Source organism: Neocloeon triangulifer, unplaced genomic scaffold (assembly GCF_031216515.1).
Source record: "Neocloeon triangulifer isolate White Clay Creek 2 clone unplaced genomic scaffold, ASM3121651v1 ptg000011l, whole genome shotgun sequence".
Taxonomy (NCBI): Eukaryota; Metazoa; Arthropoda; class Insecta; order Ephemeroptera; family Baetidae; genus Neocloeon; species Neocloeon triangulifer.
This window is the reverse complement of record NW_026775553.1, coordinates 2,543,955-2,570,038: the sequence shown is the minus strand read 5'-3', so window position 1 is coordinate 2,570,038 and position 26,084 is coordinate 2,543,955. Positions and strand designations below refer to the sequence as shown.

At 37.1% G+C, this 26,084-nt stretch overlaps 1 protein-coding gene across 2 annotated transcripts in view; it reads left to right on the top strand.

Annotated features, from left to right (window-relative positions):
* Positions 1–6,818: 6,818 nt before the first annotated feature.
* LOC132195858 (zinc finger protein 236-like) overlaps positions 6,819–26,084 on the top strand; it is a 189,228-nt gene continuing 169,962 nt past the window's right edge. For both annotated transcript variants that reach the window (XM_059618111.1, XM_059618110.1), the window contains exon 1: positions 6,819–6,954. The gene's annotated coding sequence lies outside the window, so the exon portion shown is untranslated. The remainder of the gene's footprint in view (positions 6,955–26,084) is intronic.

Genomic DNA, 26,084 nt, shown 5'->3' with positions numbered 1-26,084 from the left:
GAAAAATCCACTAAGTCAGCTTTGGAACACCCTAGCGTGGTCAGCCCTTCCGCGTGAACTTGCGAATCGCGCGTGGAAGTCTCGTGGTTGTATATCGTTTTTTAACTTCTAAATTATGTTAAAGTTTGCTTTGGAACACCCTATACTGGATAACTATCTCTTATTTTCTTGCAGAAGCCGCGTGAAACCGTGGGGCGCAATTTATTTGAAACCTCTTAAAAAGATTTTGAGGCCCATTTTGGAACACCCTTTACCTTGTAATTACCCCTGATTTACATGCGAACCCCTCGTGAAATCGTCGTTTCGTAATTTACTTGAATCACCCCCAAGAAATTTTAAAAGTTGGATTTGGAAAACCCTATACTGGGCAACCTACCCTCATGAACCTTGAAACCCCTTGCAAGCTCCTCGATTTTAATGTACTTGAATGCCTTTATAAATTTAGGGGGAATGTTTTGGAGCACCCTACACTGGGCAATTGACCCCTTAGCACTTGCAAAACCGGCATGAAACTCTTGGGTATAATCATTTTTAGCCCCTTACAAAATTTCCAAGTTAACTTTGGAGCACCCTATAATGGGCCACGAACCTAAATTGACATAAATAATGCCCATGACTTGTACATAACATAATTAAAAAGTTTTTTCTAAAATTTTCATAGTTAGCTTTGGCGCACCCTGTAGCAGCATCGTAGCGCGTGTGATTTTAACCCGCGGGAATCACATTGGAACGCGCGCGTCTTTGCCGCGACCGCGGGAAAGACGTCCGTGCCATATTGAATGAAAATAGTAAAAAATTCCCAAATTTAATTTTGAATCACCCCATGGTGGTCAGAAAAGGCGCGTGCAATTGTGTTACATGCGGGAATAAATTTTTTGCATATTTTTTTTAATGTAAATGCAAATCAGTAGAAATGTGCTTTGAAAATTTAGTAACATAAAATTAACACGGGCGCATTGGTGAAAGCAGCGGAAAGTTCACCGTGTCAATTTATTTTAAAAATTATGCGGACTCTAACTCTTTATGTATTTTCCAACCGCAATTGACCTTAATCGGCCGCGGGTTATGAATTTCGGCTCGGGGGCCACTGGGGGGCCGCCTTGGGCCCGCGGCGATCATTACGTCTCATCGCGAGCGAAAACGCGTGTTAAATCCCATAAGCCGAATTCTTTGCCGAAAAATCGGCAATTCGACCACGGCGGGCTTGTGAGAACCCTCGAAAAATCAGCCTCAAAATTAGCTTCATTTTATTTTTTAAAAATCGAAAATCCGTCCACTAGAACGGCCGCGGCGGCCTCCGGCGTTTGCTTTTTTCCCCCATAAGAATAACACAGGCCGCGAGTTAGCGAAGCGACGGACGAAACTCGGAGGCGCCGCGTGTTAATAAAATTCCCCGGAACCCCGCGATTCGTGCTTATTTCATCAGCGGCCGGCCGAATTCGGCCGCGGGTGACGAATTTCGGCCCTGGGACCGCAGGTGGGCCACGGTGGGCCCGCCTCGAGCGACCCAATTCGCGTCGAGCGAAAACCCATGCTAAATCCCATAAGAAAAAAATTTTGCCGAAAAATCGGCAATTCGGCCGCGGCGGGGTCGGGCGACCCCTGGAAAAATCGGCCCAAAAATTAGCTTCATTTTGGTGTGCGAAAAACGAAAATCCGACCACTAGAACGGCCGCGGCGGCCGCCGGCGTCTGCTTGTCCGTTCTCCCATAAGATTAGCATTGGAAGGTGGTTTTTCAGAAATTTCAAAACTAAACGCCGCATTCGCTATGGGAATGCGACCCAGGGTCCTATGGTGATTCGGACGCGTCTCGCGAAGGCGCACAATTCCTGTTTTGCACTTTTTTCGATTTTCGACTTTTCGCAATGTAATTTCTCGAAAAAACCGGTTTTGTCACCCTTCGGGGTGCCGGTAAACCTGGGGAAAAAATCGCAAGGGTCGGTTCTACCCGGGAAAATGTAGGGCGCGTCAGGGTGCACCTGGGATTTGATCGGCTGTTCATGTCGATTTTTTTATGTCAGCCGTTTTCGCACTTGAATGCGGAAAAAATGCGATTTTTTGCGATTTTTCAGATTTACCCTGAATTTAAGGTGGGAAGGAGTGCCCCGAGCGAAAAACGGGTGACGACGTCAAATTAGCAAATTTAACGGAGAATCCAACCGTGCTAGCGGCAAATTGCTCGCTCGGGTAGGTACCGAGCAATAAAGCGCGAAAGACAAAAAGACGTGTTTGGGCCGCGCGGGCCCGGCGGGGCCTCGATCAAAAATCGGGCGAATACGGGTGGTCGAAATGGGGTTCCCTACCGGGTGATGCGGCGCTGCGCGGCAAAACAGTCGAGAAAGAAAAGTGCGACTTGGTATTATAGGGATAGAACTTACACTCTTTTGTAGTAATTTGATCAACAATTTAGTTATATTCGAAATTTATTTATTCAATATATATCGGTAAATAATGTCCAAAAATATCTTAAAAAAGATAAGAAATTAATTACAACATTATTTATCAGAATAGACCTAAAAAAATATAAATTAATTGAAACTTGTGGACTGTAAGAAACATAATTTTTTATTTAGAATTATTTAACAACAAAAAATCAATTAGTTTTGTCTGCGACAGCTGAATTTTAAAAGATATAGTAAGTTCTTCAATGAGGAAAGTGAAATTTAAAAAAAAAATTAACGAAATAATCTAAATTAATTTTACTTCATCTCAATTTTTGTAATGCTTCTTAATTCTTATGTGCATACTAAATCAATGTTTATTAAATAATTTTAATCATGAAATCATTATTATGGCAGCGGAGTTGTTTTATTTTAAACAAGATTATCATGTTTTTAGATATGATTAGCTCAGCTTTTATAATAAAAAAATGTAAAAACTTAATATTTGAATAATTTTATCGGAATTATGTAGCTATTGAATTGAAAAGCTCAAAACAAGTTATATGATAAATCAAATTAAAATTAATGAGGTTCAGAGAGGAAATGCAATATTTTGCTGCAAAATCATGGCAGCTATTTGTGGATGCATCCGCTGTGTGGCTCTACTAGTACCAACTGAGAATTAATATTTGAGCAGCATAATCAGCTCCGTCTCTCTCCCTTTGCCCTTTCGATCCGTGCTTTTCCATACCGATCTTTGTCAAATAAAACGCGCCGTAAAATTCCGAAAATGCTGCGATTTAATGCGTCGTGAAATTCCGGCATAATTTTCTGCAATTTAACCTGCTTTTAAAATGCGGCGGCACGAAAAGGGTGCGAATTTACGAGAGTGTCCACGCGGTAATTGAGTTAGCCGCCGGTTTGTGCAAACACACGACTTTTATAAACTCTTTCGCCTCTTGTGTGCGGTGCGTGTGTGGAGTGTGTGTGTGTGTGTGTGTGTGATATGCCCTCTCTCTTTTTTATACGCGCAGGCAAAAAATCGCTCCCCTCGGGTCTGTTTTTTTAATCCACTGCGACCCGCAGAGAGCGCGTATCATTTTAACCGGCTAACCACTCTCTTTTTTCCCCTTTTATAATGTACCTGTTTAACAAGCAGTAGTGACACGTTAACGCCGGTTTTTCAAAAGCAGGGGGACACTTTTTATAGCTTGATTTAAGGCTTAAGGGAGTTTGCGGTGCAAAAAATGGAGCCGTTTGGTTTTTATCTTAATTGCTGCTCTTGTAATAAGAGTGAGGGGATAATAAGTTTGTAAAACAATTTGTGCTAGTTTTAAAATAATTTTTTCTCCGTTTGAAAGGAAATAAAAGTAATAAAATTAGCTTTTTTAATAAGTTTGTTACAATATTGAATTTTTTTTTATTAACACATTTTTTCAGTATTTTATCCAGCAGTATTTTAATTCAAGGACAATAAATTTTGAATATTAATCAATAAATTATTATTTTTATTTGAATTGAAAAGGTCGAATTATCATCCATCCAGTTTTCTGTAAAAAAGATGGCAACCGATGGATTCAATTTTAGTTTTTTGAAGTCTTGAAATTTTGCAGTTATATTTTAATAGTTTTGATCGAACCGAGATGCGTTGCAGCGCGAGAGGTTCTGCCCTCTGGGGTGCATCCGTGCAAACTCGGGGTGGCTCGCTCGGCGCGGCGATGGGGTTGCACAGGGGGCGGAAAAGTTCCTAGACCTGGCTAGACGGCCAGATATCCCCAAACTAGTTGTCGGTTAGTTTGATCTCCTCAAGAAATTGGGTTGCTCGAGTTGATAATATTTACTCACTCTCGGGGCAGCTGATTGAATTATGGAGGGCAAGACGCGCGGGGGTTCGTTGCGGGTCGAGAACTGACCGGAACCAACAAAAGCTCCTTCCCTTGAATAGTTCCGACTTCTGTCAAGTTATATAGAGGCATCCCTGGACATTTGATCACATTACCTTACTTCAAGAAAAGTGAACAAAAGTTTAAATGATTGTAAAAATACAGTTTTTTGTTAATAATATGCTTTGGCCTCTACACTCTGATTATTATGAGAAATTCTTGATGCAATAATTTTCATTTATAAATTGTAAATTAATCAACGCAAGGAACAATTTCAAAAGCAGTCAAAAGCATGTTGTATTTTTTATTAAACTAAACCAATTCAATTTATAAATTTCAATAGCTTAAAAAATGTCGGTTTTTTATTTTCTAATTCAAACCAAAATCCCCATAAGAAAATAAAATTGAGGTAAGCTAGGAGTTTATAATAAAAGTATTTAATGTAAATGAATAAAACACCAGCAGGTAAAAAACAGATCTGCGAAAAATCATGTTCCCCAACAAAATAATTAAATATCTGTTATTTTTTAGGTTGACTTCAGTAAGCAATTCCACTTAGTTAGGTTAATTGGTTGAACTGAATATGCCTAGATTGAGTTGAGCAGCAACAAAATTCTTCAAAACAACACTTCACATAATATGAGTTATGACTTAAAATAAATATTTTTAAAGCCTCCGATCAAATTACGAATTAATTAGCAAAATTCTTTATTGCCGTTTTGTCCAACAATTCGTTTTTTTCAATTGAAATTTTTCAAAAATTAAATGTTAACAATATATATTTGTAACAATATGGACAAATTTACAAAAATAATTATAACTATTTTTCAGTACATGATCTAGTTTTACTTAATTAGTTTTTTTGGCAAATTCAAACATTTTATCTTATTTATTAATTCCTAGAAATTTTTAATCATTCAATCAAATTTGATTAAAAATATTTATGAAGAAAAAATTCTAGTTCGGAAATAGAAAAATTAACCAGGATATTTCACGAATTTATAGACTTATTTCCTCTCTCTTTTGACTTTAATTGAAGTCTGCTAAATTATACCTTTACAATTGTACAAAGAGGTGGAAAACAAATCGATCAGAAAACAAAATTGGCGCTGAAACGAAACCAGGCTTCTGTTTTGGCGTGATTGATTTCTCAGCGAGCTTCTGTTCCGGCTTTTGCAATGTCAACGTTGGAAACAAATGACAAAGAGGCGGAGAGCGGTTTGGAACGGCGGCAAATTGTGCAGAGTCGACGACAAATAATAAATATTCGCCGTCAGCGGAATGATTTTCTGCTCGACAAAAGTCTAATTAAAAGCCGGCGAAGGAGCTTTGACCATGTGGGAGCAAAACTAATCCGCAACAACTGCTCGCGCGATTGAGCTCGGAATAAGAAATTTCAGCTGTCGCACCCAAAAGGATCCTCTTTCGTAATCTTCGGTCTCCGTGATCCGCACGCCGGCAATAATTAGCATATAGTGTGTGTGCGCGTGGATGGGCTTTTTCGGCACCCCGCCGCAATTATGAATGCAAAGACCACTTTCTTGTGTCGCGGAATTAAGTTATATTCCTCTCTTGTGCGCTTCAATTCGACGTAAAACATGAAGAACGAAACTCCCGGGAAGTGGTGTTGAACTTAAAGTGTAATTTACTTTCACTAAAACTGACTAAAACTAAATCGAAACTCTGAATCTGCATTTTGATAATTTCAATAATTGATTCAAAATTTTGTCACACTTGATAAAATAAAAAATTGTTAATTTTTCGCAAAACCGTAGAAATTAGTAATAATAATTTTCCAATTGCAATCTACATTTTTGCTCTTTGAATATAGAAATTATATGCATGAATGTGCATAATCTATCCAGCGTTTTTTAGGTTTTTATCATTACAACTCGCCCTGTGACGATTTATTTTTTTTAACAATCATTATAATTTATTTAAAAAACCCATAATAGGGAAAAGATGCGCAAAAGTTTTCTTATTTGCAAATACTTAATTTATCCCGATTTATCCTCTTTAATTCCGAAAAATTTCATATTTTTCCCTTTTAAGATGGGTTCTAAAAGTCTCCATGAATATTTTATCAGAATTGTGCACAAAAAATTATATGTTGAAGTAAATTAATTCCACCTGCCTTTGTGAATAAAAACTGGGATGGAGGGTCCAGGATTCCCATCTGAAGTCTCTGCATGGCCATTAAAATCCTTTGCTGCAGAAGGTCTTTCTCGAGGAAGAAGGTTCTTCATGCACGCAATCAATAGAACACAAAACACGAATGAAGGCGAAATTATGAGAATGCGAAGTCACTGACAGTGAGTCACCAGTAGCTGGCCTTAGGTATTTCACGAAAGTCAAGGACGAAATCCAAAGTCTGCAGCAGCAGAAATGCCCTGTAAATCCACATTCCAACGCGTTTCTGGTTTCAAGCATGAAACGTGAATCAAGGAGGAAACAAGAATGTGCATGTCAGAAAAATAGTTTCTTCTCCTGAAGCCAACACATGACATACCTTCATGCACTCTCACGCTAAAAATAGCAGTAGAAGAGCAAAATCTCTTGTGATCGGTTGTGTTTTTGTGCATTTCGCGTGATCGTCAAGTTCAATGGTCGATTCCGCTGTCAAAGACGCTATAAAAGGACAGCAGGACCCTGAGACCCATCTGGACAGGTGGTGTGCAATTTTTTCAAGGTAGGTGCTCCGACTGCTCCGTGCTCGCCTTCATTATCTTACTTTCTATGCATAATTATGTAATTATAAATTACGTTGGTGAATTACTAGCATACTTTTAAGACTATTTTCACTCGGCTAACTAACTTAAAAATGCCACTTCGCTATGCGGATTTTAGAAAAAAAAAAATTAAATCCGAATTTTAATTGCAACCTGCTCTAAAAAGGTATTTAGTTGCAAATTGTGTTTATTGATATTGATTTAGTTTTAGTATTTTGTTTTAATTATAAATGACTAATTATTTGGTTTGATAGAAAGTGAAAAAACTATTAAGTTTTTTGCCTTTTGCATCCGTTAAATTGGTTCGAAGGTTTCGCGTTGCCTCAGACCAAGTTCCTTTTTTATAATTTACTTAATTTTTAATTATGATATTTGATATTGCTTTGAATGAATATGTGAATTTTTATCACATAATAACTATTCATAATCTCTTAAAATTTATAATTTAATATTGATAATAATAACAAAATTGCGTAAAATAAATCAAAACATCAATTTCTTACCTACTCTTTACAATATATGTAATATCTTCTCTCATTGATTATTAAAAACATAGTTTTGCTCGAGAACATGGCTGTGGGATTATCCGTTCTTGGGAGAAAAGCAGGCCTGCAAGTGCGGAACTCTCTTTCCTAGCTTCAAAAGGCGCATGGCCCGAAGGTGCGAAATTTCGCCTAGCTCGTTAGCAATCGCTTCAGACGGAGCGTCGTCGTCGTAATTTATATTTTAAGCGGGAAGCAGCGTCTCTCGTCAAGCCTGCACAAATTTATGGTTGCTTTGTCAAAGAGGATGGAAAGAGATGAAGATAATGGGAGGCGATGATCATACAGAGCGAGACGCGGCAGGATTTCCATCAAGGCTGCGGCGCACAATTACAAGGTGGTGCCGCGCGGCGCCAGGAACAATAATAATTTCGCTTTGTGTTTGTTCGCCCCCGGCCGATTGATCTCGGCCCGGCTTCTTTCTCCAGATGGATAAAAGCTGCAGCACCCACCAGACGAGAAAAGGCCGGAAAATGGAATCGCCCTCGCGCCGCCAGCCGAGCTAAGGCAGCGAATTTTGAATTTAAGTCGCAAAATAACGAGCAGCGCGCAGGGTGTTATGCTATAATTAATTCCACCGGCGGGGTATTTGCACCACCGCAGAGAACAAAATTAAGAGAGGCAAGCAAAACAATCTGGAGCTGATTGAATTTTAATTAGCAGTTGCCATAAATAGATAAGACTATGTGCCTAACTGGCTGCGCGCTCTGCTCGCCCACCACGCGCGCCGACCCTTTTCGTTTTGTCAAAAGTTTAGCAGCTGCAAGTGGTGCCTCTTCTCAGGCACTGATTCCGCTGGAAAATTAAATTCACCAGATGCTTGTTTTGGGTGGAAATGCTTTTTGGCCAAATTGCCCAAAAAGTACAAAACTGACGGCTCCGAATTAAACAATGCTGTTGGAGTTTAGGAATTTACTCAATATTTTTGCATGAAGTTTTGGAAAATTTAGAAAAATCTTTTAAATTTTAGTGGTTGAATTAATTAATTTATTAATTTACTCTGAAGGTTAGCTAAAATTTTACCAAATGAATTTAAATTTATCCTATTTGTAGGTTCCAAAATTTTGGTGTTGATCTTAAACAAATTTTTCTGAAATAATATGATATCAGTTTTGAAACTATAGAAATATTCTCCTCTTAAAGGTAAATATTAATATTAAAATATCCAAAAAACATTGATTTTTATTGGTCTTGTCTTCAAGAAGAAATTGATTTTAAAACCTTATTAGTGCTGTATGAAGACGCAATTATTTCACGGCGATTTGAATTTCAAGTCGGCTTTTCCTTGATGAGTTTTGTGAGTTGTGTATTTTTTAAGAAGAAAAAAACAGCAATAATTCATGAGCAGCGATGAGCTGTGAAATTTTTTTCGTTAATGTCTATAAATTTCTCAAATAATTTGCAATTTTGATAAAAAATATTCAAAATGAACAATACTGAAAACCCACGGAGGAAAAGGGGACTTAAAATTAAAATCCCCATGATCAACCCTCGACCTAGAATTTGACCACAAATTTATATTTCAATTAATAGAATGTTAATTAAACAAGCCTCGCCACTTTTTGTTGTGTACTTCTTCATAACACTTCAATTGAAAATTAAATATTTTTGTTCCAAAAGATAGTCGAAGAAACATGTGGTGTGGTGCCATTTTTAAGCAGAATCGATCGTTGCTGGGGAGGTGGAGAAGAGAAAACGTAACGTGAGGTAAAAGCCTGGCATGAATAATAGAGGAGCGAGCAGAGGAAGATATTAATTGCAAGTCAGAAATAAATTGCGATGTCAGGATATTAAATTTGCAGTTCGGTGGAAACTGCTTGAGACAGAAAATTAGAGGGGTAGAAAAGGCGGAAATATATATATAAAGGTGGTGAGGCAAGAGGGTGGGTGCGCCCCCAGCGCAGCAGCGGCACTGCTACTTTCTTTGTGCGCTACAAAGACAAATGTGCAAGGCAGTGGCGGCGGCGCCGCTCAAATAATATTATAAAACACACTCTCACGTACCTACGTACAGACACGTGGAGCCGCCCTCTGAATACACACACACGCCCGCAAGAGCTGCCGGTGCCGCAGACACTTGAGAAATTGCAAAGAGCGCGGCGAGAAAATTTCGCACATCCATCACGACTAGAGAGACTTGCCGAGTGTTTTTGAAGCTGCCAAGTCGAGTAGTTTTTGCCAAGAACCAAAATGGCTTCGCACACTCCTTTCATTAATCGACTCGGTACGGCAAAAAATGAATGCTCATTGTTGTATTTTTTATACAAAATGAAATTTCCTCTTAATTTTCACCAAAATAATTAAAATTTAATATTCTGCACGAGCTGAAACAAATAACTGCAATTATTTCTGCAATACAATAAATTCATAAATAAGAAATAATTCTGCTGCATGTAAATGTTTTAAATTTTAATTTTTGTTTAATCATCGCTATGATTACGCTAAATTTAATTATTTAATCTAAAATGGTTAAATTTAAAATTTGATTAAAATTTTCTGTTGTTGATGTTTTATTAAATAAAAAAATTTCCAGTTTTCATTAAATATTTGATATTCTTTTTAAGTAATTTCAAGAATAATACTTATAGATTGCCTTGGCTGAAGATGTTGAATTCTCCTATAATATTATACATTTCTCCAAGGTAACAAGCTTTGAAAATAATTACAAAAATATTATTTGCCACTTATTATATTTTTAAATTTAACTGCATTTAATAATTATTAATTATACCAACTCAAAATTAGGTGTTTTGAATGAAACGCCAATTTGAAATGTTTATTATTTATATATAAATTAAAGAAATTGTTTACATTTTTTATATCACATGAAAAGTGACGTTGGTGGTGCGCACCGGCGTTTGACCTCTCCGCTGGCGTTTTTACCCGGCTCAATATTTCAAAACGAAACTGACGTGGTGCGGTTTTGATGACCACTCTTTTTACCCCAGTCGTCGCTCGCCTGCTCGCTCTCTCTCGAAATTGAGTTTGACAAGTTGACCATGGTGGTGGCGGAGAGAGCACCAGGAGACTTATATCGGCCGACAATGGCCGGGGCAAAAACATGCAATATTCAACAGCCCTTGGGTAAACAGGGCGGAATGTTAAAAAGCAGTTTAGGGCGATTTTTTGCCGCAGCCGGACCTGTTGGAGTTTTGCTGTCAACGTCAACCGACAAAGAGAGAGGAAAATTTTCGGTGGGAAAAGAGAGGGAAAGCATAGCCACTTTCCGTCAAGTACATTGTTCTTTTCTCCCCTTTCATGGAGTGTAAAAACACCGCACTCGGCCCGATTTTATATTCTCTCTCCGCGCGGCTCTCTTTCATTAATAATGCACATTACACGCTAATAACCGGCCGCGTGTTTGTAAAAAATTCAAGCAAGCTTTTATTGGGCTTGTACAGCAAACTATTAATTATTCAGCTGCTCCGCTAAAACAGGACAAAAAAGCACCGGTGGAGATTTTTGCTTTTTTATTATGGAGAACCGTTGCCGTTTTCATTCTGCACGCCGGCGGAAAATAGCCTTTCCACTTTTTGGCCTCGTCCTGAAACACAAAGGAGAGGAAAAGTTAGAAACAAGATTCAAATGCTAGTGAATGTTAAAATTGCAGATTATATTTAAGAACTTCATTAGATAAATTGGAAATAAATATTTATTAATTTCAAAAGCTTTTTTTGTGGATCACAAAAATCAATAAAAATTAGCATCCTTTAAAAAAAAACAGATTCAAATCATTCATAGTCTTTATGATTTATAAACATCTAAATTTTCAATATTGCAATGCATTTGCATGGTATTTTTTTTCTGTGGGGCCTTTCAATGATTTAATTTAAAGACTCTTCGCTAATTCCCTTAAATTTAATTGTTTGCCTGAGTAAGCTTTTAAAATACATAAAAGAAACTGCATAATTTGAAAAATTAATAAAACAAGGCAAACTTTAAATAAATATTATCAGAAAAACTTTCCAATTTATAAAAATTTTGAAGCAAATTTACAAAATAACAAAAATTTGATTATGTAATTTTCCATTGATTTTCTGAACTACGCAGCAATCCTCTGTATATAAATTAATTTGAGACATATTGTATTGATTTGAATATTTTCACCAGAACGATCTAGAAGGATTTATGTAAACTTCAAAACTAAATAATTTCACTCGATCTAGCCCACTCGAGACGGCTCTATTTTGTCTAGACAGTTTCCTCTAGTGGGAATAATGCCACATTCAAATCAAAATCCGTTCCACGCGTTTTGATAGGCAGAGCCACTTTCTGGAGGGCTCTCATTTGCCTAAAAACCATGCCTGAGGGAAATTTCGCTCTCTGGAAATTAAATTTCGTTTTCTCTCGGCATTTCGGGCGATCGGCGCAGTCTTAAAATTTAATTGGCCCCGCGCGCCGTGCATGTAATTTGGTGCGCTAAAAGGGCTCAAAAGTTTCGCGTCGCTGCCGTTGACGTGCGATTTTCCATTATGCCGTGCCGAGACTTGGGTGCGAAAAATGAGGGAGAATAATAATAAGGAAGCAGGAATCCCAACTCGCGCGCGCACGGCGAAGTTGCCGCGCGCAGTCTGCTGCTGGATGGAGGAAGGCTTGCTTAATTAGTTTGAATGATTCTGTAGGAGAGCGAGCGAGCACAGATTGGGACAAAAGTTTGTCGTGGCGAAAACGACATCGGCGCTGCGCTGAGAGAGGAAATAAACAGCGAAAGCACAGATCGAGAGAACAACCAAAAATTTTGGTGCTTTGCTTCAGGAAGAGAAGATCTTTCAGGGAGTTTTAATTGAAATGAAAATCTTTACAATAAAAGTAAATTTATTGACCATTTTTAATTGCTTCAGGTTAAACGTTTACATTATATTTGGAAATATAGATTCAATGAAATGGTTAAAGTTTAAAATCATCAATCAAATTAATGATGATTATTAAATTTATAGATTACATACATGTATTTGTTTTCAATATGTCATAAACACTTTTAAAATAATTTACAATTTGTGTTTAATTTGAGCAGATATTATTTTCTTGTGGTTCACCAAATAAACTCAACTAGCAACTTAAATATAAGGCAATCTTCAAACAAATGAAATGTTGCTGTATTCCAAATAAAAGTCTGGAACGAAGTTTTCAGATGATTTTTTTTACCATTTTTTTTTTAGCGATTTATACCAAAAATTGTGATTTTATAATAAAATCGTGGGTAATCATTAATTAAATTTTTTAGACCTAAAAATTTACGGAAATTTTTGCTCCAATTGAATGAAAGTGTGTGGGAAACAAAATTTACGTGGGCACCAAACATAATTTGAGGCACCGGAGGGGCCAAAAAAGCAATTTATCAAAAGCGCGGTTAAGATGATTAAAAATTAGGGCCCCTGTGCGCGTGGAAAGAGAGAACAGCACAAAACATAAATAAACAAGGGTATAAAAGGTTTAAAACGAGGGTGAAAAATAAACCATTTAGGCTCATGATTTCAATTACACTGCGGAGAGATTTTATTTTCCCTCTGGCCGGCGCTTCTCTCTTTTCGCTTTTTGATGTCTTTTCTCTCTTATTTTCCAGCAGCACTGGTGGCGAGAATATCCTGTTCTCGCTCTCTCTCTGAAAATAGAGAGAGCGGATGAAAAGGAAGGGGTTACAATTTAAGGACAAACTGTTTTACATTCACAGCTCATCCCTTTTTCACACATAACACCCTCGGCACGGAACTTTATTTTTATCTCGGCAGTTAGTTTTATTCCCTCTCTGGGCGCAAAAGTCTAAATTACATTGCTGCGGCGCTCTCTCTTATTGTTCGACCGCACTCGGCTCTTTCTCTGCTCTTCTCACTCGCCACTGGTAATTAAAAAACATTACAACTCGGCCGCCGCCGCAGAGGCCGCTCTAATTTATTCCGTTTTTCAACATCATCATTAACGACAAATTAAAGCAAGCGTCCGTCCCGAGCAAACCGCACTCTTTTTAATTAAACACCTTAATTATTTCTGCACTGGAATAACAAGTGCAGTTAAAACAAAGAGCGTGGAAAAAACTCATAAATAGAGTCTAATTTACCATTTGCGTCGCAGGCAAGCACACTGCAAACATGCACCGCTGCAATTTGCACCCTTGTTTTGAAAACTTGCGAAATGCTTGTGGCTGCAAATGGACGTTGACACGCAGAGCAACAGTTTTTAAGGGGAAAATAATGCTTAATAAACAAAGGCACAAATTGCAAGAAACTGAACCGGATGGTTTTAAATTTAAAATTTAATTTAATATTATGTGTAATATATTTGTATCATGTTCCACTCTATTGGAGTTAATTACTTAATTATTTTATTTAATCTAACATGGAAATTAATTTCATTAAGAAATTATTCGTCCTCCAAAATTTATCCTTAACAAAACACAATTTCCAGCTTTAAGTCGTCGCTGAAGTTTAGCTTGTGTCGCTTTGTATGGTAAGTTGTGTCTGCGGTAACTTGTTGCCGCATTTAACTAAAAAGATGTTTTGGAGCTATAATTAGATCACTTCTATAAGTTGCAATTATCGAACTTGATGCAAGTCTTGCTAGTAAGTGATTTTTAAAATTACAAGGCATTATTTTAATAATTTCTTTGTGCAAATGCGCGTTGGCGAATGGAAACTGCGCCTCTGGCGTTTTCTCTCTGCTGTAAAAAGCTCTTTCTCGCGTGTCACTCACAGGCGGCGTCGCCCGACAGCGTCTCGTTTTTATTGCGAAAAGCAATTTATTTCGCAGATAAGCTCGAACGAATTTCTTACGACGAAGAAAGGTTATTTATGGTGCGTGCTGACGACGGCGCGAATAAATAAGGCGGCGCCGTCGGCGGCGATAAGAAATTGTGCCAGGCACCTTGAGGCGTGGGAGGAGGAAAAAGGGCAATTAGTTTTCTGGCTGGGTGTGAGAACAAAGACGAGTGTCAGGGATTAGAAAATGGCGGACATCAAGTTTCTTCTGTAATCTGCTTTACCGTCATAACCATTAAAGTTTTCCTTCCATTTCCATCATCATCATCATCAGCGGCAGCAGCGTGCGCGGCGGAGCTCAAGAAAACCAAGCCCTGCTCTATTCACTTTCGCGCCACATCAAGAGTAATAAGTTTTTGGGAATAATAAGGCTTATCAAAGTATCATCATTTCTCTTGGCGCGCACGTCGCTGTCTTCCCCATTATTGCCGTTAATATTTCATTCGCCGCGTTTATGTATAATCACGAGACTCCGTCGGCGCCGCCAAGTGCGAGATGGTCCTCATTTTTTACGCACTCCGAGACGACGGCAAGATAATTTGGGCCGAGAGGCTTCCACATCATAGTTGGCGGGATCACCTAGCTGGAAATTTCCAGCAACTTCACTCACAGAGAAGCACTTTGCCGCCGTTCGGAAATATAACGTCAAGTTCGAAATGAAGTTTGGTATTGAGTGCTGTGGTGCGGAACACTGAAGAAGAAGGACCTAAAACTGCCTTTTTTAAAATTTCGGTCCTTTTTTGCACAACTATAACTTTGAATTAAAATTTTAGGACAAGGTTTTAAAAACTAAAATAATTGTAATTAATTTTAAAATAAATATATTTATCTTCTTTTGACTATTTAAATTTTAAATTTATAAATAACGGAATTATTATTATTTATTTGATATACGATTTTTTATAACAATTTTATTCTTGTATTATATTTTAAAATAAAACAATTTCATATTCAAGCCTTGTCAATATCTTTGCTGAGCCCTAGTTTTTTGTATATAAATACAAATTTTTAGCATTGTGCATAATTGCCTATACAACAATTACAAGCTAATAATCAATTGGAAGTAAAATTATCAGTATTAATATATTTACTATGGCTCATTGGACCACATTGCACACATTCTAATACATATTAAAAAACAATTTAATATATAAATATATTAGCACACCTCTATTGAAAACATTATTCAAACTTCCAACCAAGAAGATCCCATCCGCCGCTGCGCGCCGCAATTATAAAATTATAAAATTTCGTTTTATTGTTTTAAATGGCTTTCAATGACACATGACATTATTTTTTATCACCATTAAATGAGATTCGGATTGAAAAAAGTGATTGTAAAAACAGTCATGAAATAAGGAATAATAACTTCAGTGTTGCGCAGGTTGCCTATACCTCACCATGTCGCTTCTATAATGATTCAGTATGAATCTTTATCCAAAAATAAAATCGGTTTTATATTGTAATTTGGATCTCCCAAAAGAGATGATTAATAAATTATAACATGATATTCAAGGAAAAAAAAATTCGCTAAGATCGACTTTGTTGGACCATATGAGATTTGTTAATATAATTTTTTCAAGTAAATTTTAAAAATTGATGTATTAAAAATATTTTTGCTCTAATTTTATGGACAGATTTGTGCGATAATTATTAATGTTTGCCTATAGAAGCGGCTTTGAACTCTATGTTCGGATTATGATGATGTTACACACCAGCTCTCTCTCTCAAAGTTTCCTTAACCCAGCAAAAGGGTACAGTGTCTTTCTTACACATATTCTGCGTGCTTGTTTTGCTCAAAGCCTTGAGCAAATACGTTCCGCCTTAATTATTAACTCGAATGTTTACGCTCAAATTGAAACGTTAATTGGACGATGTCGCAAATAATGACGCGTACATGAAACAAAATGCATCTTCCGCGTCGGATCAACCCTCCAAGGACAAACTAACTCCCCTTCTTACAAAATGCAAAATATACGCATAAAAGCGAGCAGAGAAAATCCTGCAACCTTACAAATATAAAATGACGCTGAGAGCAAATAAATTAAATATTTCTCCAACAAAGTGCGCGAGAGAGGAAAAGGGCGTCTGCTGCTGCTGCTGCTGTATATATTTCATTAAGCTCTTTACTTCAGTTTTAATTAAAACTTTTCCTCCTGCACGGCTCCCCCATGCTCTTTTCCTTTTTAAATGGCTGCTGCTTTTCCGTGTAGGCAGCGCGGCGTGTGTATTTTATTACAAGGAGCGCGGCAAAGAAAACACACAGGCCTCTCTGTGGAGGGCTCGAGGGCGCTCTTTGTGTCTTACGTTTCAAAAACACACGCTGCACGCAGCCTTTAATTCGGCAGCGGCACATGCAGGGTTGCCGGAATGCGTCCAAAAGGAAATTAGCATATTTGAAATTTCCCGCAGATATGGCAAAGGAAAGGTCGTAGAATGCAAAGAAAATATGAGAAAATATACTGTATAATAATATTTTTTACCTTTCAAAGGATGGCGAAAATTTTGGAGTAAATGTTTATGAAAAATAAAGTGGAGAAATGTAAAGCAATCACTGTCCCTTTTTATTATTATTTTTATTTTGTAAATACTTATTTTCCTATTGAAATAGGGGAAAAATTTCGGGAAAATGTTTGTGGAAAAATAGTGCAAAGGATATAGTTCTTCTAAAAATGTTCATAATTAAATTTCTGTCCTTTCAACGGCAAGGAAAAGATTGAAGAAATAAACTTTGTTCACTTTTGTTAATTTTATCATATTCCCTCTAATTTCTCTTCCTATAATGATGAATAATTATTAAGTAAAATTCTATTCTATTTTCAAATAAATTATTTCTTTTAGGCTGGTCCTGAAAAAATCATCTATACAAAAATTAAATTAAAAAACCCCTTCACTTCCTTAGGGTCTAATGAGCCAAAAAAAAAAATCCTTTGCATCTAAATACGACCCAGCACATATTCAATCGTCTTAATATTTGCACTGGAGCCGAGCATGGAGAGAGCTGAGTCGAAATATTTTCGTCCTCCATGTTTGCCTTTTCTTATTCTGCTGGGGTATCGTAATTACCTGCTGCATCAGCTCTCTCAAGACTCATTATAAAATCCCGGCCCGCCTGTAGCTGCCTTGATCGTGCGTGCGTGGTGCTTTATTAAGAGTACACACACAGCAGCACATCACTCCTATCAACAAACTCATCAGCACACACATATATACGCTGCACGGCGGCGGCGGCGCCTCTTTTACATTTTCTAATCAAAGCGGCTTGATTTCTCCAACGTAAGCTGTCGGCGCCGTTCTATCCCAAACTTTGTAATTACGCCGAACCAAGCAAGCAACCTTCCCTTCCGCGCCTCTCTCTCTCTCACTCTGCCATTTTTTATTCATCCGCAAATTGTTCCTTCGGGAGTTTGTTGCGGCGGCAGGTGTAATTTGGCTTTCCGCTCCGAATGCGCCGCTAATGACACACGAAAATCATTTCGCGCCGTCCTTTGATTTCTCAAACTTTTCCTTTCACACAGCGAAAGGATGAAGATTTATAAAAGTCATAAATGTACATTGAGGTATGTCTTTGCAAAATATCAGTGTTAAAATAACAACATAAAACTTGAATTCAAATGTCCATTAAGTAACCTAATTAATGAAATTATGAAATTCGGAAAAAATTAATTCATCGTTATTGAATTAAAAAGTTGCCTATTAATGTAATTGACAATTGACGATGTTTTTCAACAAAGTAGAGGATTGATCAAGTTCTAAATACCAAGATGTGATAAAATGCACTTCGTATAGAATAATACTTAATTATTAATAATTCTGAAACTATAATTTCATTAGATCAATCAATTATTGGTCTTACTTTTAAAATTTTAATTGTGTTCAAGTATGACGACTATAATTAAAAGAAAAATTTTATGTAAAAATTAATGTTGTGCTAAAGTATTTGCCAAGAAATCACAATTTAAATCAATTTTTATTTTACTTTAAACCTAGAAAAGATGTTTTAAACCTTAAATTGAAAAATTAGTAAGAATTAAAATTTTACTTTCATATTTTTAACATGATTTATTTTTGCCAAATTAAATATCCTATAGCACTCATTTAATTTCACCTGCTAACCAACACTCGGTCAACAATTAATTGATAAATTAAATTTGCAGTTCTTTTCTCACTTTTGCAAGTATTCTCCTTGGCAATTAAGACCATTTTCATAATAAAAAGTAATTAATACAAATACATACTAAACTTTATTCTTTATATTAAAGTTCTTAAATTTTTAATTTCCCTTTTGTGCATCCTTTCTGAGTTTTAAGAATTGCTTCTGAGCAAATAAATTCACCCTTTTTTGACACCAGCAGCCCAGACCTGAGGAGTGTTACCATTTTTAAGGAAATTCTATCATTATTGTTTTTTATTTATGTTGTTCATAAACTAATTGGCTTTTTCATCGCCATCAAAATTCATCGTAGAAAAAAATGATAATTTTGGCAACTGAAAAATTTGTGGCTCATGCTAAATAATAAGAAAAGCTTATTTATGCAAACAAAACACGAAATTACAGAGTTGAAATCAATGACAAGAAAATCGGGTCTGTGACTTTCTTGCTGAAAAGGGGCGCTGCTGGAGAGGTTTAGATGTTATCTCGAGCTTTAGCGCGAGGCCGTGAATGCAAGTTTGGCGGGCGGCGCGAGGTGGACCGTGGGGGCTCGAGGTGAGTGCCGGCTCGGTGTCCACCCTTATGCACGAGGCACGCGCGTCTTTCAATGCGTGAAGCAAAACCCGTTCCTTGGCGACGAGTGCGTGCAAGGAAGAAAGAGTTTCAAAAGAGAGCTCATTATTCGGAGATTACGCGCGAGTCAAACATCTCCTCTCGCACGCACGCAGCATCCAGTTCTTTTTAATTTATCGACTAGATCAGGTGCCCCTCGCATGGACCACGTCCGCCTTTGTTCGTCTTAACCACTCTTTTTGAGTGTTTACAATCTCATTATAAAACACCCTGCGTCCAAACAAATTGAATAACACCATCAAATCATCTTCAATTGACAACTACAATAAAAAAATAAAAAATTAAAAAAGTTTTCTTGATGTTAATTTATATTAATCTGCAATTTAAAATAACATATTACTCATTTCGATTGCTATTTTTTTTAAATTTTTTATTCTTATTTATAAGTTAAATGTGTTTTAAATAAAATAGTTTGCTGAAATTTCAATTCAGCCTAGAAAAAATAAATCATATTACCGTTTATTTTGGAAGGAAAATAAATTTTAAATTTCTCCTTGTGAAATCATCCAATTAAACTTATTATTACTAAATATTTTCTGCATCACTCAGGCGTTACTTTATCAGATAATATTTCAATGTGCATAGTTAACATAAGTTGAATTTGAATGATTTAATTTAATTCACTACACAGAATAGAATTTTACTGATCAATTAAAATTAAATAAGTTCTTTTTCACTTATGGAATTTGATTTAAATTCTTAAGAAATCTCAGATACTCTCTTTTACTTTTGGAAAGGCCTGACCAAAATATAAAGAAAAGGGCGTTGCATTTGAAATTGTGACTTCTGGATTTGCAAGGTTGGGGCTCTTTTCTGTCCACGTTTCATATAAAGGATCAATAAATGCTCGTTCGTTCCTCTCAGCATCTGCTGCTCTCTGTACGCAAGACGCCGCTTTTCGCCGAACTAGAAACTTTTGAAATAAAACTGGGGTGAGCCGGACGATCGTTGCGTGAGCCGCAAATTGCGCTCAAACTTACTGAAAAATCCAGTCAAACTCGCTGGCCAGGTGCTGGCCGCGGACGCAGACGGCCCGCCGAAACAAGCTGCATTGTTTCCCTCGTCGGCGAGGGGTTGCTCGCGCCGCCATCTTGTCTCCCTTGTCGAGGGCGGGGCGGCTGCACCGACACCCCCCGCGGCAACAATCGACGCCGCTCACAACAATGAGTAGAAAAAAGAAATTATTTACAAAATCTGGTTTTGCGGCCTCACCTCATGTTGACCAAAACTCACAGTTGGAAACTTTGCTTTTTTTCTGCATTTTATTTCTCTAAAAAAGAAATGTTTTCTAAGTTTTTAGTTTTCTTAAGAAGAGGAAAGTTGATTTTATTAACCTTTTTAGAACTTGGAACTTTATTATGAGAATTAATTGAAATATTTTACTTACATTTTTAAATTTTTTTTATATAAAAAAAATGGTGATTTAAATGACTGCAGATGCTATGCATTTTTATTCGAGCAAAATCTCCACGTGTCTCTGTCTGCAACCCGCACGACACGTGGGTGCACCAAGGGAATAATGAGATTTAGATTTGGTAAGTCGAGGCGGCGGAACGTCCCATTGTCGGCGGAAAATTCATTAAGTCTGAGCGGCACGGATTGAAATTTTCCAGGCAACCAGCCGAGCAGAATGACAACAAAAGAGGGCGTTCATAATTAAAATGATAATTACGTGTCTCTGCGCCGTGAAACTTTAAATTATTATTTTCCTATACAGCGAGCGAGCGCACGACCCGACGGAAACCATCCAACTTCTGACAAAGGGTTTTGTCTTTCCGTACGTCATTCAGGTATACATGGTACAGTTGTGCACCCCGTCATATAAAATAACTCGCAGCTATTTATTTGCAAGAGCTAGAGAGGATGGAGCGCCCAAGTTTTATGAAGTTGCCAGGCGCAGCGCTCGACAAACTTTGAAGAATGCAAAGGTGCTTTGTGTGCTGTAGGAAGCACATTATTTTCGCGCGCATTGTCTCCGCACCACCATTGTCATGACTTTAAATTCTGCCTGCGGAAAATACCTTTCTAGGAAGCGCCGCCATTAAATCCGCGAGTTTATTTTCGCCGTAAATTGCTCGGGGGGAAAAAACCTCCCTTCTCTGTCTCGTGCATATTATAATTAATGTGGCTGAAATGTTTTTCTTACTCTCTCTCTCTCGGCTAATGACGCGAACTAGGGGTTCCGCCGACAGGGGGTGGGTGGGTGGGCTGCTTCGTCTCAAGGGTGGCTGCGTGCCTTGAGCTGTCGTCTCTCTCAGCCCCGCATATTTTCTTTCCTTCCCGCTCGCTCGCTTGCTCGCTCCGCACCTACTTCTTATTCGCGGGTGGGTGCCTTTTATTTTGCATGCTTCTTCCACTGCCTGAACTTTGTTGAAAGACCCGCGAGCGAGCGTGTGAGAGAGCGGCTGTACAGCCACCTCCATCTGAAACAGAATTCACTCAGCTTAGTGCTTTTCACTTCAAGAATACAACATAATTATGCAAAAAGGGGTTTCTTAATAAAAGATTGCAAAGAAGCAATTCAACTTCTAGAAGCTATGATATTTAAGATATACAAAATATTGTGTTATTGTGCCTATGTAAATTTATTCTTCAAGTTTTTTTACAAGTTTCATCTTTCAAATTATGTTAAATTTTAAATATAACTAAATTTCGTTCCTTTCCTTATTACAGCACGTTTTATATATTTTAATTTGAAGGCATTTTTTATTTTATAAATAATGTTATTCCTTGAGAATGCAGTGATGAAATCAAACAAATTAGTTGGACAGTCACTACGTGAAATTTCCATTTTAACCTTTATTAACAATATTCAAATTAAGTTTTCAATTACTTAAAAATCTTGGATGCGTAACTGCAAAATCTTAATTTTTAGAAAAATGTGGATAAATATTTCAACTATCGGCTGGAGGTGATTTTATCGCAAAAATTCCTTTTTTAAATAAATTGTTTCGAACAGTTATTATGTTAAATGTTTATCAAATTTGGACGAATAAATTTATAATGATATTCCTTTGCATGCATAAAGATTGATGAAAAAGTGATGAAAAAGGTTAAAGAAATTCACATTCCGCCCTTCAAAACTCGTGTTTCATTCCAATTTTGTATACATTCCTGACCCCTGAAACCATAGTAGAATATGGGAAAGTTATTTTATTTGTATACCAAAGAATTTTTTCAATAATTAAAAAAAATTCATCAATTGCCAATATTTTTTTTTATAACCTTTTGATATAAATTTCTAATTTTATACATTTTTCAGAAGATGAGCAATTTTTTGTTATTTACTTAAGCGATTTTATTTTTGTATTTTCTTCCTGCTCAGAGTCATAAGATTTGAGCTGAAGAAAGCGGAGTTCTCGCTCATGATGCGTGTGGCTGTACGTCATCAGCATTTTGCCTGTGAGCTCTTTCCTTGTACTTGCTTGGGCGGAGAGAGAAGAAAATTAAATCTCCTGCTCCAACATCATCAGCATACTTTGTTTCTCGACTCGTCGACGTCTTCTTCCTCGCACGGAGGCGGCGAAGAAAGAGCATTGAGCCGTACATTGTGATGGGGTGAGCGAGCACCGAACACCAGCCAGCCAACCGAGCACACATCACCCTACTTGTCATGCATGCCCTGGAAAAGTGGGTGCTGCTCTCCCAGCGCTCTCGCTTTGTACGTTTATTATTGGGAGCAGCTCGGCTGCCAGAATAAGAATCAACTTCCTTTCAGCCCCGCCGAACGAACGGAGCCAGCAAAATAAATGAGAAAAGTCGGTGCGCGGAGAGGGTGGTACGAAGCTCAAAGGTGCTTCTTCTTCCGCCGCCGCCGCCGCGTCTTCCTTGCTTCTCCCTCGGCATTGTATTTTGAGAATAGAGAGCACCGTCTCCACGTCCTCGTTTAGGCAGAATTTCGTTGCGTAAGAGAGAGGAAATGAAAAACGAAATTGCGCGAGAGAGAGAATGAGGATGGCAGAGTGGAAAGAGCAAAATTGGTTTTGCTCTGCCTTTTGTTAAAGTTTCTTGGAGTTACTTCACATTATTAAGTTATATTCAGTACAAGTTTTCCGATTAAATGAATAATAAAAGAAAACCAATAAGAAATTTAAACCCTGTTAAATCCATTTGATATGCATTTTCAAAAATCAAAATTATTAATTGCAAGCTGTGCAATTCTTTTATTCGTGCAATCAAGTGTCTGAAAAAAATCCCGTTTTGGCTCATTGCAGAATAAGTGAAATGAGGTTTCCTTCAAGTATTGATATCAATTTTGTGCAAACAAAGTGAATAACACATAACATCATCTTCAATTGACTGTTCTGAAAATGATAATAGTTTTATAGATTATCTCATGTATATAATATATTTGATGCATAAAAATTTGTAATTTATATTTTAAACATTATAAATTTGTATAAAACCTACCTATTTTCTATTTTAAATTTTTTACTATTATACATGTTCAATTTGTTTATAAAATAATTTTTGTTCAATTTTAAATTAGCCTACATTAAAAACCCCCTACAAACATAACTATATTTGGGAGGGAAATAAATAATATAATTATTCTCTTTAAGAGAGGTTATTTTTTTATATAATTAATGGTTAATTGTATGCAGCATAAGAATGTTCTCTTAGATTTATAATTAATTTAAATTGTATACTGCAATATTCATGAAATTATTTTGAGATGGTTCAATTTAAATCGTGTGTTTTTTTATTATATTTTTAATTAAGAAAAGGGATAAGGGATCTCATTCATTAACCCATTTCATCCATAATACTATATAATTGGTAGAAAAAATTACTGAAAAAATTTAATGTTGTAAACAAGATATCATTGGATTAAAAGTTAAATTGATTTTTTTTACGTTTCATCAAATTTTGAAATAAAATTGGTTTTAGGCTATCTAATAATTAAAATCCTTTCAAGTCTTGATCCGCCTGTGAGAATATCTAATCTGCCGCCAAATCCACGTCTTTGTTCTCCACTCTGATTTTGCAAAAACCCAAGCTTGGTATCTTGGGGAGACGGTCTCTAAATTAGGCCAATTACGCTGCTCATTAGCGACGAATTTCGCAGAGAAAATTGACATTAAATAGAGTTATCAAGCTCTTCTCTGTCGCAGGTAAATTACACGTGCGAGAGAGAGAGAGATGCGCCGAAATATATACAACTGGGGCATTAAGGGCGCGTTTGTATCTCGGTTTGTTCGGCACGCTTTGTATACGTGCGTGTGTTTTACCTTTATTATTATATCCAGCATAGAGGCGCGTTTATAATCTAAATAACAAAGTTGCCAGCGTAATACCTCTCTAAGATTGGCTGCAGATATATCTTATTATTGCTCCTCTCTCCATTTTCCTTATCTCGTTTTCTCCAATTCCCCGTAGGCCCGTTCGATACACCCTGACTTTGCACCCGCGCAGATACGGTTGTTTTCTTATACGGCGTAATTATATCCCAGAGTCTGATTTCAGCCATAACATACAGAGCTAATCGTAAACTTTTAATGGTGCTCCTTTTCTCTCTTTGGTCTCTTTTTGTGCTGCCTCGGCACAAATGCTGGGGCTGCTGCAAGGAGCAAAGCTAGGGTCTTTTATATTCCCTACTTTATACAGCGCAGTGTGTGTTTTAATGGAGCTGCTGGTGGTGTGTGATATGACGAGAGAGAGAGAGAGAGAGAGAGAGAGAGAGAGAGAGAGAGAGAGAGAGAGAGAGAGAGAGAGAGAAAGCTGCAGAGGAAATTTTAATGAAAAGACTTTTGCTTTAATGAGAAAAAGCAGAGATTTCATACACAGACATTTATTATATTAGAGCGAGCGCAGCAGGCGGTGCTGTGCAAACTTTTTGGTTGGCTGAGAAACTTTCCTTCCAGGCCGCCATTGGCTGCTGCGGATTATTTTCTCCCTGCATAATGGAAAAAGCGCTTTTATATATCGAGCTTTTCCTCCTCTCTCGCGAGCGACCGAGCGAGCGCCAGATTTTCCTCTCTTCCAACTCAGCTATAGCATTTCATGTTTAATGAGATCTTTTGCCGGCGCTCACGGTTTGGAAAAACTTTCTTGCCTCGAGGGGAAGAAACTCTGTTTGCGTGGGTTTTATTATCAGCCAGGCTCAATTTTCTCTCCGCGCCAGTTTGGAAACAAAGTTCTCTGCTAATTACAAACATCAAGTAAAACTTAGCGTCGTGTGTTGGGAAATAATTGAGAAGGGAATTTGTCCATAAATAATACGCACATCCTTGAATGCAAACTCGAGGCTTAAAAAGCACTTAAAAGTTATTTAATGAGATATGCACAATTTCCTGGAATATGTAAAGCGATTTTACTGATTTGAGATTTTAAACTGCTTTCAAATAGTGGGAGTTTTTTAAATAAAAAAATCTCTCTTTTAAATGATTTTAATTTGCAAACAAAAATAAATCTTCAATTTTAAAGAATGTTACAACATTATTTTACATCTAATGTAAGAAGTAAGAAAACAACAATAAAGTAAAAGTAACTATCAGAATGTCTGAAAAACTATTGTAAAAATAAACATTTAAATCCGCATAATTTTACTACGATTCGTAGTAAAATTATTTAGAGAATTAAATGATTACTTTATGGCTTTCTGGTCAATTAATTTTTGAAGATGCATTAATTACAAAGCTCGTCTATATAAACGCAATAAATTCTTGCTCGCTCTTGAGGCACGCACGCGAAGATATTAGAGAGATACTTTGTAATTAAAGACAAGGAGAAATAATGAGGCGTGCTCTAATTTGGCTGCTGCTCGTTCGAGCTGTCACAATCACGGCTTAATAAAATGAATTGTTTGCACTCAAATTAATGACTAGCGCGGCAGAAAGTTCTGCACGCAAGCAGCTCTCGAGGTGCTCTCTGCGAACATTTTGCGAATAATTTCGGCGGCGATCAAATTTTGAGGCAGTTAAATGCTTTAATAGCGCGGCACAATAAGGCTAATGGCACCTTGGCTGAATCCCGCAGGAATTCTTCCAGAACCGCTCTCTATGTGCGCA